The sequence below is a fragment of the Phyllobates terribilis genome, unplaced genomic scaffold, assembly GCF_046119375.1.
Source record: "Phyllobates terribilis strain yellow unplaced genomic scaffold, ASM4611937v1 Scaffold_4__5_contigs__length_816908805, whole genome shotgun sequence".
NCBI lineage: Eukaryota > Metazoa > Chordata > Amphibia > Anura > Dendrobatidae > Phyllobates > Phyllobates terribilis.
This window is the reverse complement of record NW_027362764.1, coordinates 514,302,983-514,321,139: the sequence shown is the minus strand read 5'-3', so window position 1 is coordinate 514,321,139 and position 18,157 is coordinate 514,302,983.

The window sequence follows — 18,157 nt, the reverse complement described above, 5'->3', positions numbered from 1 at the left end:
GAATAAAACGCGATCAAAAATACGAATATAAATAAAAATGGTACCGCTGAAAACAATGGTACCTGCAATGGTACCTGCAAAAAACAAGCTGCCAAGCTCCTCAATCAGCCAAAAAATAAAAAAGTTATAGCTCTCAGAATAAAGCAATGCAAAAATAATTATTTATTCTACAAAATAGTTTTTATTGTGTAAAAGCGCCAAAACATAAAAAATCGAAATAAATGTGGTATCACTGTAATCGTACCGACCAGAAGAAAAAAAGCTGTCTTATCACCTTTACTACATGAAGAACGGCATAAAAAAAAACCTAAACCAATTCCTGAATTGTTGGTTTTTGTTTATTCTGCCTCCCAAAAATCTGAAAAGAAAGCGATCAAAAAATGTCATGTGCTCGAAAATGGTACCAATAAAAACGTCAACCCATCCTACAAAAAATAAGACTTAACATGACTGTTGCCAGAAATATGGAAAAATTATAGCTCTCAATTATAGCTCTCAAAATATGGCAATGCAAAAAACAGTTTTTGCAAAAAAAAAACGTCTTTTAGTGTGTCATAGTAGTCAAACGTAAAAAAAATATGTAAGTCTGGCATCGCTGTAATCGCACTCACCGGAGGAATAAAGTTGTCTAATCACTAATACCGCACGAGGAACAGTGTAAAAAATAATTAAAACCAATTCTGCAAAATTTCTGGAAAAGCAAAAGGGCCCTTTCCCTCCAAAAGAAATTCAGCAAATTCTGTGCTCCCAAATCCAAATTCCCCTCTCTCTTCTGAGCCCCACAGTGTGCCTATACCGCAGTTAGCATTCACATGTTTGGCATTTCTGTAGCGATGAGAGCCTGCCTAATTTATGGGTGAATGTCTCCAGAAGCATGAGCTGGGCATAAAGTAGTGGTCACTACAACGTATTGGTCAATACAATGTACTGGTCACTACAATGGCCTTTTGCAATTTTCACTCAACAACCTCCGTTGCTGCTTGTTTCTGGAAAATGCCCATGCTGTTTAAAATCCTCACCACAGTAGATACAAGTGCTTCTCACTAAATTAGAATATCATCATAAAGTTAATTTATTTCAGTTCTTCAATACAAAAAGTTAAACTCATATATCATATAGAGTCATTACAAACAGAGTGATCTATTTCAAGTGTTTATTTCTGCTAATGTTGATGATTATGGCTTACAGCCAATAAAAACACAAAAGTCATTATCTCCGTAAATTAGAATAATTAACAAAAAACACCTGCAAAGGCTTCCTAAGCATTTAAAAAGGTCCCTTAGTCTGTTTCAGTAAGCGCCACAATCATGAGGACTGCTGACTTGACAGATGTCCAGAAGGCAGTCATTGACACACTCCACAAGGAGGTCAAGCCACAAAAGGTCATTGCTAGAGAAGCTGGCTGTTCACAGAGTACTGTATCCAATCATATTAATGGAAAGTTGAGTGGAAGGAAAAAGTGTGGTAGGAAAAGGCGCACAAGCAACCGGGATAACCGCAGCCTTGAAAGGATTGTTAAGAAAAGGCCATTCAAAAATATGGGGGAGATTCACAAGAAGTCGACTGCTGCTGGAGTCATTGCTTTAATAGCCACCACACACAGACTTATCCAGGACAAGAGCTTCAAGTGTCTCATTCCTTGTGTTAAGCCACTCATGACCTATAGACAACGCCAGAAGCGTCTTACTTGGGCCAAGGAGAAAAAGACCTGGACTGTTGCTCAGTTGTCCAAGGTGTTGTTTTCAGATGAAAGTAAGTTTTGCATTTCAAGGTCCCAGAGTCTGGAGGAAGAGTGGAGAGGCACACAGTCCAAGTTGCTTGAGTTCTAGTGTGAAGTTTCCACAATCAGTGATGGTTTGGGGAGCCATGTCATCTGCTATTGTAGGTCCACTGTGTTTTATCAAGACCAAAGTTAGTGCAGCCGTCTACCAGGAAATTTTAGAGCATTTCATGCTTCCCTTTGCCGACAAGCTTTTTGGAGATGGAAATTTTATTTTCCAGCAGGACTTGGCACCTGTTCACACTGCCAAAAGTACCAATACCTGGTTTAAAAACAACAGTATCACTGTGCTTGATTGTCCAGCAAACTCGCCTGACCTTAACACCATAGAGAATCTATGGGGTATTGTCAAGAGGAAGATGAGACATATCAGACCCAACAATGCAGACGAGCTGAAGGCTGCTATCAAAGCAACTTGGGTTTCCATAGCACCTCAGCAGTGCCACAGGCTGATCTCCTCCATGCCATGCCGCATGATGCAGTAATTGATGCAAAAGGAGCCCTGACCAAGTATTGAGTGCATTTACTGAACATACATTTCAGTAGCTCAACATTTCGGATTTTAAAAACATTTTTGAAACTGTTGTTATAAAGTTTTCTAATTTACTGAGATAATGACTTTTGTGTTTTCATTGGCTATAAGCCATAATCATCAACATTAACAGAAATAATCACTTGAAATAGATCACTCTGTTTGTAATGACTCTATATAATATATGAGTTTCACTTTTTGTATTGAAGAATTGAAATAAATTAACCTTTTGATGATATTTTAATTTAGTGAGAAGCACTTGTAAATTCCCAAAGGGGTATAATTTCCAAAGTGAGGTCACTTGAGGGGGGATTCTGCTCTTCTAGTACTTAGGGTCTCTGTATGTGGAGTCCTATTCTAGGAAAATATGTGCTCCAGGAGGCAAATAACGCTCATTCCCTCCTGAGTCTCGCCGTGTGGCTAAGCGGTACTGCACAGCCACATATGGCGTATTTCTGCAGAAATTGTGTGACAAATTTTGGTGCCATTTTTACCCATTTCCCAGTTTGGAAACGTAAAATCTAGAGCTAAAACAAAACTTTGATGGTAAAAATGTAATTATTCTTTCTTCACCGCCCAATAGTGTAAAATTCTTTGAGGCACATGTGGTGTCAACATGCTCATTGCACCCCTTGATGAATTCATTGAGAGGTTTAGTTTGTAAAATGGGGTCTCTTATGGGGGGAATTCTGCTGTTCTGGCACCTTAGGGGCTCTTCCAATGTGACATGGCACTGTCAAACCAGTCCAGCAAAATATGAACTCCAATATGGCGTTCCTTCTCTTCTGAACTTTTCCATGTGCCTCAAAAGTAATTTTCGACCACATATGGGGTATCTATTGGGGTATCGGCATACTTAGGAGAAATTGCACAACAAATTTTGCGGTCCATTTTCTCCTGCTATCCTTGTGAAAATGAAAAAATTGTGGGCTAAAATAACTTATTTGTGGGCAAAAAATTTATTTTTTCATTTTCACAGATCAACATTGTAAAATTTTGTGAAACACCTGTTGGTTCAAGGTTCTGACCACACATCTAGATAAGTTCCCTGAGGGGTCTAGTTTGCAAAGTGGTGTCACTTGTGGGGGGTTTCCATTGTCTAGACACATCAGGGGCTCTCCAAACGCGACATGACACCCCCAGACCATTCCATCAAAGTCTGGTTCCAAACCGCCACTCCTTTTCTGAGCTCTGCCGTGTGCCCAAACAGTAGTTTACCCCCACATAAGGAGTATCTGCGTACTCGGGAGAAATTGCACAACAAATTTGTTTTCCATTTTCTCCTGTTACCCTTGTGAAAATAAAAAAAATGGTGCTAAAAGAACATTTTTGGGCAAAAAATATGACATTTTTATTTTCACGGCTCAATGTTATAAACTTCTGTCAAGAACCTGGGGGTTCAAGGTTCTCACCACACATCTAGATAAGCTCCCTGAGGGGTCTAGTTTCCAAAATGGTGTCACTTGTGGGGGTCTCCACTGTTTAGGCACATCAGGGGATCTCCAAATGCAACATGGCATCCGCTAATTATTATAGTAAATTTTGCATTCAAAAAGTGAAATGGCACTCCTTCCCTTCTGAACCCTGCTGTGTGCCCAAACAGTAGTTTTCCTTCACATATTGGGTATCGGAGTACTCAGGAGAAATTGAATAACAAATTGTATGGTGCAATTTCTCCTGTTATCCTTATGAAATTGCAAAATTTGGAGCTAAAAAACATTTTTGTGGGAAATATGTAAAATTTTTATTTTCACGGCTCAATGTTATAAACTTCTGTCAAGCACCTGAGAGATAAAGGGGGTCACCACACATCTAGATAAGCTCCCAAAATGATGTCAGTTGTGGGGGGGTCTCTACTGTTTAGGCACATCAGATGCTCTTCAAATGCAACATGGCGTCCGCTAATTCCAGCAAATTTTGCATTCAGAAAGTCAAATTGCACTCCTTCCCTTCCGAGCCCTGAGGTGTGCCCAAACAGTGCTTTTTGCCAACATATGGGGTATTGGCACACTCAGGAGAAATTTCATGAACAATTTTGTGGTCCATTTTTCCTGGTACCATTGTGAATATAAAAAAATTTGGGTCTAAAGTAAAAAATTTTTGAAAAAAAGTTAAATGTTCATTTTTTTCTTCCACATTCCAAAAATTCCTGTGAAGCACCTGAAGGGTTAATAAACTTCTTGAATGTGGTTTTGAGCACCTTGAGGGGTGCAGTTTTTACAATGGTGTCACTTGTGGATATTTTTAAAAATTGTGCTGATGTAAAATAGACATGTGGGAAATGTTATTTATTAACTATTTTGTGTGACATTACTTTGATTTAAGGGGATAAAAATTAAAAGTTTGAAAATTGCAAAATTTTCACAATTTTAGCCAAATTTTTGATTTTTTTCACAAATAAACATAATTCATATCAGACAAATTTTACCACTATCATGAAGGACAATATGTCACGAAAAAAACATCTCAGAATCACCGGGATCCGTGGAAGCATTCCAGAGTTACTACCACATAAAGTGACAGTGGTCAGAATTGTAAAAATTGGCCTGGTCATTAAGGTGCAAACAGCCTTCAGGGGTAAAGGGGTTAATGTTTTAATTTTTAGTCAGATGATTTAAGGTTACTAATGTACATTATAAGCATGTCAGGAGGACCAAAATTCCTCCTGACATGTGCGCAACCCTCATCATCAAGGACAAAAAACATCTGACTGCTGTGCTTGCCAACAAGGGTTTGCCACCAAGTATTAAGTTTTGTTTGGCAGAGGAATCAAATATTTATTTCTCACTGCAAAATGCAAAAAAATGTATCTAATTTATACAATGTGATTTTCTTGATTTTTTTTTGGATATTCTATCTCTCAATGTTAAAATTAACATACCCTTAAAATTATAGACTGTTCATGTCTTTGTCAGTGGGCAAACTTACAAAAACAGCAAGGGATCAAATAATTATTTCCTTGACTGTATATATATATATATATATATATATATATATATATACAGTACAGAGCAAAAGTTTGAACACAGCTTCTCATTTAAATATTTGGTCTGTACTGTATATATATGTATATATATTTATACATATATTTATACATATATATAAGCAATAGACGCAATGCAATGGGCACAATTGAGTAGATTTATTAACATTGTTTAATTCCTAAGACATAAACCTAAGGTCAATTTACCCTGCACAACTATCCTAAGAACACTTGTTAAATGAACCACAGGGGCATCTGTCTTCTATTTCTCTCCTTGAAATTCCTATAGAATTTGTGTATTCCAGTGAATAGGTCTATTGGGTTTTCACATAGTGCTAAAAGTATCCAAATACATTGTTAGATGATTATCACTCAACAAAGAAAGGAGGTTTATTCAGACTTCAATTGGCCATACTGCTGTATGTGGTAAATTGCAAAAGAAACTCAGGAGGTTGCGTGTTATTGTGTAAAATAAGGGTTCAGGCAGTTGACAGTGCATGCAATTGCAACTAAGAAGCATGAAAACATATGGCGAATGAAGTACAGTATGAAATAGGAATAAATATTATTTAAACTCTATGGGAAACTTGTAATTTGCTTTAATACCCGCTGAAGAGATGATCTGCATTAACGCACCAGTGAAAATTGTGTTTGGTTTATTTATATCAAAATTGATTGAAATAAAGTTACAAATGAAGCCCACCCAGGTATAATATAGCATTATTATAATCAAATTGAGACCAGAATCCAATTTATACATCACAACACCTCTGAATATGCACTCACATTGTACAACATATTCTACAGAGAAATCAACATTTTACACATGAGCCAAACATTTATTTAAAGGACTTCTTATCAGATTAATGAAAATTAGCTCTGAAGATTGGGGTCCACTGTTTTCATGTTAGACACTGAATATATCAGTTTTGGAAAGATGAAAAATTGAGACCTAGTTAACGACAATTGAATTATACTCATGAGAAACCGTTGCAATGATGCCTAAATAATCATAAATAATTTTTTTTTGTTTTATATGGCCATATACAGAGTGTAGACACCGCATATTGAGCTTGGTGCCGCTTGTGTTCTACATTTGGCTAGAAAACTTGCTAATTTTGATATGATCTGTTTGTGGAGTTGACCTGAATAAGGACTCTGTCCCCCTCTTGCCTGTATTGGAGTTGGCATGTTTATAATATAAGAACATATACAGCCAGGGTCCCTTTTGCCCCAAACCTTTGGGGGCAATTTTGGCCCTATTTGAATATATTTTATTACATGTCTTTTCTTAGTACATCAGAGTGTATATTTTTATATGTGGTGCACCTATTGCACTCTGGGTTCCATTTTAAGAATTATTCATTAAAGTTTATTAGTTTTACCCTTATGAGTGGGAAAGCTCCTGATCACAAATAACTGAAAGGGATAATTTTTGTACCTTTTTTAAAATAAAAAAAAACATGAAAAGTCTGTCAGTGTACTGTGTTATTAAATAGGCAGCTGGTTACTACTCCATTTCTATGATGTGGTAACTTAGACATTACTAAGGCTGTGTTTAGATATGTGCACATGTAGGAGTGGACACTGACAGTTTGGGGGCCCTGTTAAAGAAATGTGTTTGGGCCCCCTCCTTTTATGGCAAATAAGCTACAAATATATTTCATGTACAAAATTGTTGGCACTCTTGAAATTGTTCCAGAAAATGAAGTATTTCTTCCATAAAATTACGGGAATTACATGTTTTGTTATACACGTTTATTTCCTTTGTGTGCATTGGAACAACACAAAAATAAACTGAGAAAGAAAGGTAAATTGGCCATATTTTCACACAAAATCCCCAAAATGGTGCTGTCAAAATTGTTGGCACCTTTCCAAAATTGTGGGTAAATAACTTTGTTTCAAGCATGTGCTGTTCGTTCAAACTCACCTGTGGCAAGTAACAGGTGTGGGCAATATGAAAATCACTCCTGAAACCAGATAAAAAGGGGAGTAGTTGACTCAATCTTTGCATTGTGTGCAACACTAAGCATGGAGAACAGAAAAAGAAGAGAACGGTCTGAGGAATTAAGAGCCAAAATTGTTGAACAATATCAACAATCTCAAGGTTACAAGTCCATCTCCAAAATATTGATGTGCCTTTGTCCACGGTGCGCAACATAATCAAGAAGTATGCAACCCATGGCAATGAAGCTAATCAACCTGGATGTGGACGGCAGAGAAAAATTGATGAAAGGTTGCAACACAGGATAGTGCGGATGGTGGATAATCAGCCCCAATCAAGTTTCAAAGAAATTCAAGCTGTCCTATAGGCTCAGGGTGCATCAGTGTCAGTGTGAACACTGTGTCACTGTCGACATCTGAATGAAATGAAATGCTATGGCAGGAGACCCAGGAGGACCCCACTGCTGACACAGAAACATAAAAAAGCTAGACTGCAGTTTGTAAAATATCCGTGAGTAAGCCAAAATCCTTCTGGGAAAGCGTCTTGTGGACAGAAGTGACCAGAATAGAGCTTTTTGTAAAGCACATTGTCATAGAAAAAAATTAAGATTCCTAAAGCCACTAGAGAAGGGGCATTCTCCCACTCCCTCCTCCTCTCTCTCTTTTTCAGTAGGAAAAAGAGCTTGCATTCTAAGACTCTGAGAAATAGAATTGCACAATGGACATAGGGAATTGGTAAATTACCTATAGCCAGGGGGTGAGGAAGCCAATTAAGATATGAATAGTTAACCATTCAAGTTCCCTTTGAAGAAAAGGACCCCTTCAGTGCCAAAGAGGATTTCTATTGTGAGTGAGACTGAGATTTATAGATTGGACAGGTAATTAAGACAGGAAGCCTATTATTCCACCAGGATTAACTATTTTTTCTCCAAGATAAAGCTGCTATTGTGAAAACACTTCCCCTAGACTTGGTGTCTCCAAAGGAAAGATATCAGTATCAGGTTGTGTGTATCCGATAGTGATGGTACATACATTTTCAACTTCAGGACTAACAGGGGAAGAATATGCATGTTTTTTAATAATTGTGACCCCTGCCTATAAACCCCAGATCAATAGTGACCAGATTGCTAGCCATGTCATGTTTTGTCTCTGGGTAACGTTAAAATCCCGATAAAAAATATGGCGGTGATCTCAAACTTCTGCAATCGTCAGGAGTGAAGATATCTCATAAGTTGGGAATTTCATAAAATCCTGAAAGGCTGAGAACATCCCACAACCCAGCCCACGCGAGGTCATCAAGGGGAGAAGTGTGGGTGTAGCTTAGGTGCCAATAAAAGGTCAAGGCGAATAGTGATCTGTGTTCCCGTAGAGAAATACACATGGGTGTATGCATGAATCCCTTTCACTAAACATCTTCAATCAAAGTGCTCTCCTAAGCTGAATCATCTTTGCGATCGGCGTAGTATGTTCTTTTGTTAATACTGTTTTATTTTATGTAACTGTATATGCTGTATTGTTTAGTCCCCTTTGTAAGAACTTTTGTATATTTTTTTATAAACACTGCCTGTTGTTCTGGATTAAATATAAAATTTAATAGTTCTGTTCCTTTTGTTCTGTAAACCGCACCCCGAAGCCATACACTACCAGAAATCAGGCATCCAGTCAGCCTGTAAAAATGACTGGTGATTTCAGCTAATAATCTTTCTTGGGTTATTGTGGAGTTAGCAGTGGCTGTACCGTGGGTATTTATACATATTCCATGCTTTGGAATCAGAGATGTATATACCCTACACTCACTGCTAGTGATGCGCCCCCTGGGCCGCAGGGGTACCCGGAGCCAGGCCTTGTAGATGCTGGGGGTAGTAGTCACCGTGGCGGTAACCCGGTCTGTGACCCAGGGCGGTCAAACCAGTGGCGGATCTGTTTCTTTGGTTTTTGTAATGTTTATATGTCTGACTACGCCACCCGTGGATTGCGGTCACTGAGACCGCTGAGGCTGATGTTGTGTGCACAGCAGAGGGTAGTATAACTCCCCACGGGAGGAGTATAGCCTCAGGGCAGTGCGTGCAGATGGTGGGGGTGATGGTGCGCGGGAGCAACAGTAATGACTCAGAGTCCAGTGATGCAGTCCAGGGTCTTTACTTACAGTTTTACACTCCAAGCCACTTCTGCAGGTAATGGTTGCCCACGTCGTACTGTGCTCACCAGGTGATGGGCTCGGCCAACTCCCAGGTACCTTTGGAATGCTTTTCAGGACCCCCTTCGTGTGTCCTTTCTCTGGCCTGTCGTACCCCACAATTGACCACGTTTCTGTCCAGCAGCCTCGGGCCTTGGCGGGCAAATGTATGTTCCATTTCCCTGGGTCCTATGTGGTGCCTTCCTAACGGGTGTAGTGAGGGGCAGTGCACGTACAATGCCACGGCCTCCGGTTACTAGCTGAGGGTAGTTGCTCTCCTCCACTAGATGAGGGATCCGGTTCCCTTTCTTGGCCTGACCCCCCTACTCTGGTAGCGGCGGGCGTGCGGTGGCGGCTGGCCAGTCCGCACCCCTGGGGTTCCTTCACTCCACTCCTGGAGCCTCCTCAATTCCTCTCCTCTCCTTTCTTCTCCTCCAGGCTCAGGCCTTAAGACTTGGCCTGCCTGCAGAGCAGAGCCAATGCAGAGCCTCTGCTCCCAGCCTCCTTCTCTCTCTGCTCTCTCTCACTTTCTGAACTCCACCCAGATCTAAGATGGTGCCCACCTTATATATCTTCTACCCAGGGCACCCAGGATCTACTCTCCCCACCCACACACTACCGGGTTCCCCCTTTCTAGGTGTTCCCTCCCCGCACTCCAGCCAGGGACAGGGACAGTTGTGCTCACTCTTGGGAGCATTGTCGCCCTGTCCCCCGGAAATGTGGTGTGGTGCATGTGGGTGTTAGGGTCCTGAGCCACACTCCATCCTTACCTGGAAGTGAGATATCACACCTCTGGGTGAGATGCAATACCTCTGTAGCAACCGAACCCTCGGGGCGCTACACTCGTTTCCCAATAACCATCCTATTAGTGGAAACAGCCTGTGACCTTCTCCGTTAATCGTCAGTCAATCGCGTAATTTCCGGACAATAAACGGCAGCAGAGAGCTGTTTGTGACAAAAAGGTAACAGTGGGTGGATCTGCGTGATCTCTCGGGCCATGATCTTTGACACATATCATTCTACTGTTTACTGAAAATGGAATGAGTATCTACAGTCAAGTATGTTGAAGATTAAAAGATGTTTTGAGGTTGTTTTGCTGCCTCTGATACTGGGTGCCTTGACTGTGTGCAGGGCAGCATGAAATCTGAAGATTACCAAGGATTTTGGGTTGCAAGGTAGTGCTCAGTATCAGAAAGCTGGGTTTGCGTCCTAGGTCATGGGTCTATCAGCAGGACACTGACCCAAATATCCTTCAAGAAGCACCCAGAAATGAATTGAAACAAAACGCTAGAGAGTTCTGAAATGGCCAACAATGAGTCTGGATCTAAATGCCATTGAACACCTGTGGAGAGATCTTAAAATTCCTGATGGGAGAAGGCATTCTTCAAATATGAGAGATCTGGAGCAATTTGCAAAAGAAGAATGGTCCAAAATTCCAGTTGAGAGATGTAAGAAGCTTGTTGATGGTTATGGGAAGTGATTGATTTCAGCTATTTATTCCAGCTCTTTGTTTGAAAAGACTTTCAGCCATTTGGGGCATTACCTAATGTTATATGATTATTGTATTGTTGTACTTTGCTGCCATCTACTGGCCGTTGTTATAATACTGTATGTTATAACATGTATTATTCCTGTGTTTACCCACAACACCTTTCGGTCTGTAACTCCTCCTATCTCCTTCTCCTCACTTCCTTCTTCTTCATCACATCCATCTTGACTACACATGCTGCAGGACTGGAGAAAGGATTCTCTTGTTACCACTTTACCTGCACTTCTGATATCTACAATTCCTACCCTTTCCTCATCCTTCACCTTCCTTCATATCACCTCATCAAGAACTGTATATAAATCTGTTGAATTCATCACTGCATCATCATTCCGGATTACCACGTGCAGTTCATGAGGAACAGGAGCGCAGGTCAGTGAGTTGACGCTATATGCCATTGCTTATACAGAGATCTGTGTCACATCCCTCAGACACATCTCGCCCCACGTACATCGGTGGCAGAATAGTAATCAAATATTAATTTGAGGGTGCCAACAATTTTGTCCTGCCCATTTTTGAGGATTTGTGTGAAATAATGTCCAATTTTTCTGTTTTTCTCTGTTTCTTGTGTTGTTCGAATACACACAAAGGAAATAAACATGTGAATAACAAAACGTGTGTAATTGCAATAATGTTCTGGTAGAAGTACTTAATTTTCTGGAACAATTTCAAGGTTGCCAATACCTTCAGCCATGACTGTATATATACAGTTCTGTTCATCATTAAGTACATAATATGGAATATCTCCTGAAAAAAATGAATCAATTGAAACACTTTTTTTGTATAGAGCACTAGTGTTAAAGACAAAAGAGCAAATGATAAACAATAATTTAAAACAAAAAACAATGGGATGGAAAAAAGAAAAACCTACAGCTTGCTTTGTCACTGGTATTGGCACTCTTTACATTAATTTCGTATGAAAACACATTTTGAATTGTCTGTGGTAAATCAAAAAAGAGAATCACCTGTGATTAATTGTCGGTGCTCACGTGACATGAATTTGTCATATGAATGATGACTTTTGTGTTTTATACAGTCACATGGTAGACCCTGCTCCTTTGTCACTTTGGTGAAGACAAAGGAGCTGTCTAAGGACATCAGAACTGCTATTATTAGCAAACACAAGACTTCCAAAGGGTATAAGGACATCTTCAAAGACCTTTCTATCCCAGTTTCAACAGTGTGCAATGTTATTAAGAAGTTTTCTAAGCATGGAACCATCAAGAACCTTCCTGGACGTGAGGCAAAGAGGAAAATTGACAAGAGAGGTCTTCGAAGGTTAGTGCGAATGGTGAAAAAAATACCACGTCAAACATCCAAAGACCTGAAGGCCAACCTGGAACAGTCTGGAGTAATAGTTTCAACAAGTACCATACGCCGCACACTAAACCAAGCAGAGCTTTATGGGTGAAAGCCAAGGAAGAAACCATTGCTGAACAAATGACATAAATAGGAACAACTGATCTTTGCCAAAGAGTACCTTGACAAACCACAATCCTTCTGGGAAAATGTTCTGTGGACAGATGAAACAAAAATGGAGCTTTTTGGCAATGCAAAGCTACAGTTTGTTTACAGGTATCACAATGAAGCTTATACGGAAAAGAACACCTTTCCAACAGTTAGGCATTGTGGAAGATCCATAATGCTGTAGGGTTGCTTTGTTGCGTCTGGTACTGGAGGCCTTGACTGTATCACAGGAATCATGAAATCAGAGAATTATCAAAAGATTTTAGAGTGAAATGTCCTACCCAGTTTAAGAAAACTTGGTTTGAGTCAAAGATCATGGGTCCTCCAGCAAGACAATGACCCAAAGCACACATCCAAAAGTACACAGGAATGGTTGAAAAAGAAAAAAATGGACTGTTTTAAAATAGCCAGCAATGAGTCCTGACCTCAATCCCATTGAAAATCTTTGGGGTGAGCTGAAATCTGCCTTTTGGAAAAAGAACCCTGCAAACATTCAAGAGCTTGAACAAACTGCAAAGTAAGAGTAGGAGAAAATTCCAGCTGAGAAGTGCAAGAAGCTTGTAGATGGCTACAAGAAACATTTGGAGGCTGTCAGCAATCCCAAAGGGTCTGCAACCAAGTACTAATTAGGGGTGCCTTTATTGCTACACATGCTGTTTATTCTGTTTCTTCTTTGAAATTGAAATATGAAAGTTGAAAAACAATGTTTTATTGTTGTATTACTTTGGACCACTAATTAAAAAGTCCTGAGGATATAACTTTGGTAAATTTCCATTTATTTTTGAAGATATTGCACAATCTATGAAAAAAATGAAGGGGTGCCAATAATAGTGAGCAGCACTGTATAACACATAAAAAGACTTCACCAATATAATAAATGTCACGTGCAAGGGCTTGTTATAGATTTTGCATCATAGTTTCATGTTTCATCTCTGCTTACAATCTTTTTATGCTATTATGTAAATATTTCAGAACGCTGTAACCTTGAAACATTACCAATAATTTAGTTGAAAGAGTCCAACTAGTGGCACAGGAGTCATATGAGGTTCAATTTGCCTTAAATGCAAGAAAAAAAATCAAAAAGGGAACCATGGGAGCATTTATGGGGCCTAAGGGGGTCCCTCTGCCGTATTACAAGACACCATTAGTTTAATAGATCGCACGTGTTAGGCCTTTTATAGATTAGCATCTGAGCTTCATGTTTCACCTTTGCTGGCAACTACTTTTTATTATTTTTTCCTTACAACACAGAAGAGTCTAGTGCTTGTTTTTCCCTTCATGACTAGTGTTGAGCCACCCCCGTAGTGTTCGAGCTCGGTTCGTCGAACACCCGTGTGTTCGCCGAACTGTTCGTCGAACTGTTCGTCGAACACCTTCGAACACCGTTAAAACCAATGGCAGGCAAACAAAAACACATAGAAACACATAGAAAACACCTTCAAAGGTGTCCAAAAGCTGACAAACTGCTCAGAAGACACAACTAACACATGGAAAAGTGACAAGTACATATAGTCATGCGAAAAGAAAAGAGGTGGAGGAGTAAAAGGAGGGGGAGACACAGATATAGGCATGTCATGCCCTTCTAAAATCCAAAAAGTGAGAAGCCGACACGTTCAGTCCGCTCCTGCCCGTGCCACCTCCGTGTCGCCGGGTTTGTGCCAGAGCCGCCGTGAACCCTGACGGCCAGCCCCCCTCTCCCAATACTGGTGCCTGTCCGCTGGTGGGTCGAGCGAGCCCCCCTGTGGTGGAGGCAGCTCTAAGCTTTTTAATTTAAATTGTCTCTCTAATTTGAATAAATACACTTTAAATCCATTTACAAGGATCTATTGGAGGGCAAGTCTCATGCCAGCAGCCGCGTAATTCCAGCTCCAGTAGCGTCCACCAAAGCTGCTGCAGTTAAAAAGCTTTTATAAGGATCGAGCTCGGCTGTCCACCGCAAGGCATCCTACTGCCAGTCCGAGCCCCTATGCCTTGGGGTGCCTCCTGATGCTCTTCACTGAGTATCCCGTGGTCCCGAAGCATTTCCTTTGAAAAAATGAAGTGTCCAAACTACAGGTGGTGTAGCTTGCTTAACAGCCGGGATAATCCGCTGACTAGCAGACACTGCTACTAGGCACAAAGTATTTCCTGGGCTAGATGCAGTTAAAAATTTGTAATTAGATACTCTCGTTGGATGCTGAGAAAGCATTCCATAGAGTCTCCTGGCACGCCATATATGATTCTCTTAAAAAGTTTGGGGTAGGGGTCTAGGGGACCCTTTTACAGCCAAAATCACGGCCCTGTATCGCAAAACGTCACCTAGGCTGAAGATAAATGGAACTGTAGCACCCTGAGGGCTTGGTTGCTACAGAGGTATTGCACCTCACCCAGAGGTGTGATATCTCACTCTCAGGTAAGGATGTAGTGTGGATCAGGACCCGACACCTGCATGCATTACACCACATTGCCGTGGGGCAGGGCGACCAATATGCCCCTGAGATGGGCACGACAGTCCCTGTCCCTGGCTGGAGTGGGGGGAGGGAACACTGAGGAAGGGGAACCCTGTAGTGCAGGAGCAGGGAGGAAGCAGTTCCTGGGTGCATTGAGAAGGGAGTATAAAAGGTGGGCACCATCTTAGTTCAGTGCAGAGAAGTCTGAGCAGAAGTGGCAGGGAGCAGGGGCTCTGCATGAGCTCTGCTCCGGAGGCGGGCCTAGTAACAGAGGCCCAGGCCTGGAAGAGGGAGAAGGAAGGAAGAGGAGCGGAGAAGGCTCCAGGAACGAGGAACGAAGAGATCTCAGGGGTGCGGACGGGCGAGTCGCCACCGCACGCCCGAATCCACCTGCGTGGAGGGGTCAGGCCAAAGGGGGAGACCGGTCCCCGAAACTAGTGGAGGCAGGAAACGATCCTCAGCTAGAAACAGGAGGCTGTGACATTTTATGTGGCGCAGCCCCTCGCTACACCCGCTAGGAAGGCACCACATAGGGTCAGGGAAACTGGCGCCAAGTATACCAAGAGGAGGCCCGAGGCAGCCGGACAGAAGGGTTGGTAAGAAAGGCCAGACAAAGGACACACAAAGTGGGTCCTGTGAAGCACTCCAAAGTTATCTGGGAGTTGTCTGAACCCCTCACCTGGTGAGCACAGTACGACGTGGGCAGCTGTTACCTGCAGACGTGGTCTGGATAATAAGAACTGTGAGTAAAGGCCCTGGACTGCATCACTGACTCCGTGTCATTACTGCTGCTGCCCTGCACCATCACCCCCATCCTCCGCATACACTGCTTTGAGGCTATACTCCTCCCGTGGGGAGTTATGCTACGCTCTGCTGCACCCACAACACCAGCCTCAGCGGTCTGCCCTGGAGCGGCGGTTCACTCTGACCGCAATCCACGGGTGGCGCAGTCGTACATTTAAACATCAAAACCACATAAATAGTTCCGCCACTGGTTTGACCGCCCTGAGCCATGGAACCGGGTTGCCGCCACGGAGACTACAACCACCAGCATCCACCAAAAAGGGTCCGGCTCCGGGTGTCCCAAGGCCCAGGGGGCGCGTCAGAACATTTTCATCACCTTTCACAATCACCAATGGGACAAGGCAGAGATGTTCTCTGTCCCCTCTCTTATACATCCTAGTGACGGAGCACCTGCTCTCATCAATTCGCCATAACCCCAATATTAGGTGGATTGAGGTGGGAGGCACCGAGTACAAGTGCTCTCTATTTGCTGATGATGTCCTAGTATATATCACTCAATCACATATATCCATCCATGCTGTTATGGCTGAAATAGATCACTTTGTTACATGGTCAAATTTTAAAATCAATGCAGCGAAGTCTGAGGCCCTCGATGTCTCCCTCCCCAAATCCATATAGGATTCCATCCAGTCCAACTTTCCCTTTGCCTGGCCCTCACAGGGTATCAAATACTTAGGAATTCCTATTCATAGAGACCTCTCCCATCTATGTTATCTTAATTTTGGGCCCTTTATTGAACAACTCCATACAGACCACGGTTGGCAAGTTAGAACTGTAAGATTCACTACGTGAACCACTGGTGTTTTGTGGAAAAGCACATGTACACTGTGTTCCAAATTATTATGCAAAAAGTGTTTAGGAGTGATAAGGGAAGAATTTGTTTGTTTGTCAGTTAAACTCATTGATGGTGATGTGTGTCAGGGCTCTTTATATCACTGTAAGCAATTGCAGACACCTGTGCTAATTAGTTTGGCAGGTGTGTCGAATGAAAGGCAAGACTACTTAAGAAGGCTGTCTCACATTATTAAGCAGCCTACATTTTCTGCCAAAATGGGAAAGAAAAAGGATGTGTCGGCTGCTGAGAAGCAACAAATTGTGGAGTGTTTAGGTCAAGGCATGACTACAATCAACATTGTGCGATGATCAGGATGAAGTGTCTTGGCAATCAAGAAGTATGTAGCTGATTCACAGTACACACGTGTGCGTGCTGATAAGGGCAAATTGAGGACTCTTTCCTACAGGCAATTACGTCAGGTTGAAAGAGCAGCGGCAAAAAAGCCTTGTCATAGCAGCAGACAAGTTTTTGAAGCTGCTTGTGCCTCCAACGTCCCCCGAACAACAAGATGCAGGGTCCTTCAGAGGTTTGCAGCTGTGCATACGCCATCCTGTCGACCTCCTCTATCCACTTCACACAAGCAGAAACGGCTCCAGTGGGCCAAACATTACATGAAGACTGATTTCAAAACTGTTTTGTTCACGGATGAGTGCCGTGCAGCGCTCGATGGTCCAGATGGATGGAGTGGAGGATGGCTGGTTGATGGACACCCCACGCAAATACGGCTACAGCGCCGGCAAGGAGGAGGTGGAGTAATGTTTTGGGCTGGAATCATGGGGAGAGAGATTGTCGGCCCCTTTAGGATCCCTGAAGGCGCTAAAGATGAACTCCATAATGTATGTGGATTTTCTCAAACAGCACTTCCTGCCATGGTTCAAGAAGAAGAACCGTGTATTTCACAGCAAGATCATTTTTCTGCATGATAATGCACCATCTAATGCTGCACATAAAACATCTGCATCTCTGGCTGATATGGGCATAAAAGGGGACAAACTTATGGTGTGACCCCCATGCTCCCCTGACCTCTACCCCATTCAGAACCTTTGGAGCATCATTAAAAGGAGTGTCTATGATGACGGGAGGCAGTTCACATCTAAGCAACAGCTCTGGGAGGGTATTCTGTCCTCATGCAAAACAATTGAAGCAGAAACCATCCAAAACCTGACAAATTCAATGGACGAGAGAGTTCAGAAGCTCCTTTCGAACAAGGGGTCCTATGTGAAAATGTAACATCACCTAGAATAAAGTTTTGAGTTGAAAACTGTTTGATTTCAGTTTCTAACAACCTGCTAATGCTTATAATTTCAAAAATGACCATTTTTTTGGTCTTTATTAAAATGAAAAGGTTGATCGAAAAGTTTGGGGAATCTAAGAGTGTGTCAACCCAGTAGTCATGATTACTTCGAATTCTGACAATATGAGGGTCATGCTGCAGATAGTGCAGCAAGAAGGCACTTATGTGTCTTGCGCATCTCGGAGCCCCAAAATTATTTTCCGGGCTAGATGCAGCTAAAAATTATTATTAATTTTAAATCTGGTGAAGCTTTAGTATAGATGGCCTAATAGGATCAGTGCTGCACACTGCTACAAAGCCCAAATTATTTTCCAGTTAAGATACAGATAAACATGATTAGTAATTTGAAAGCTTAAAACGGTTGGTA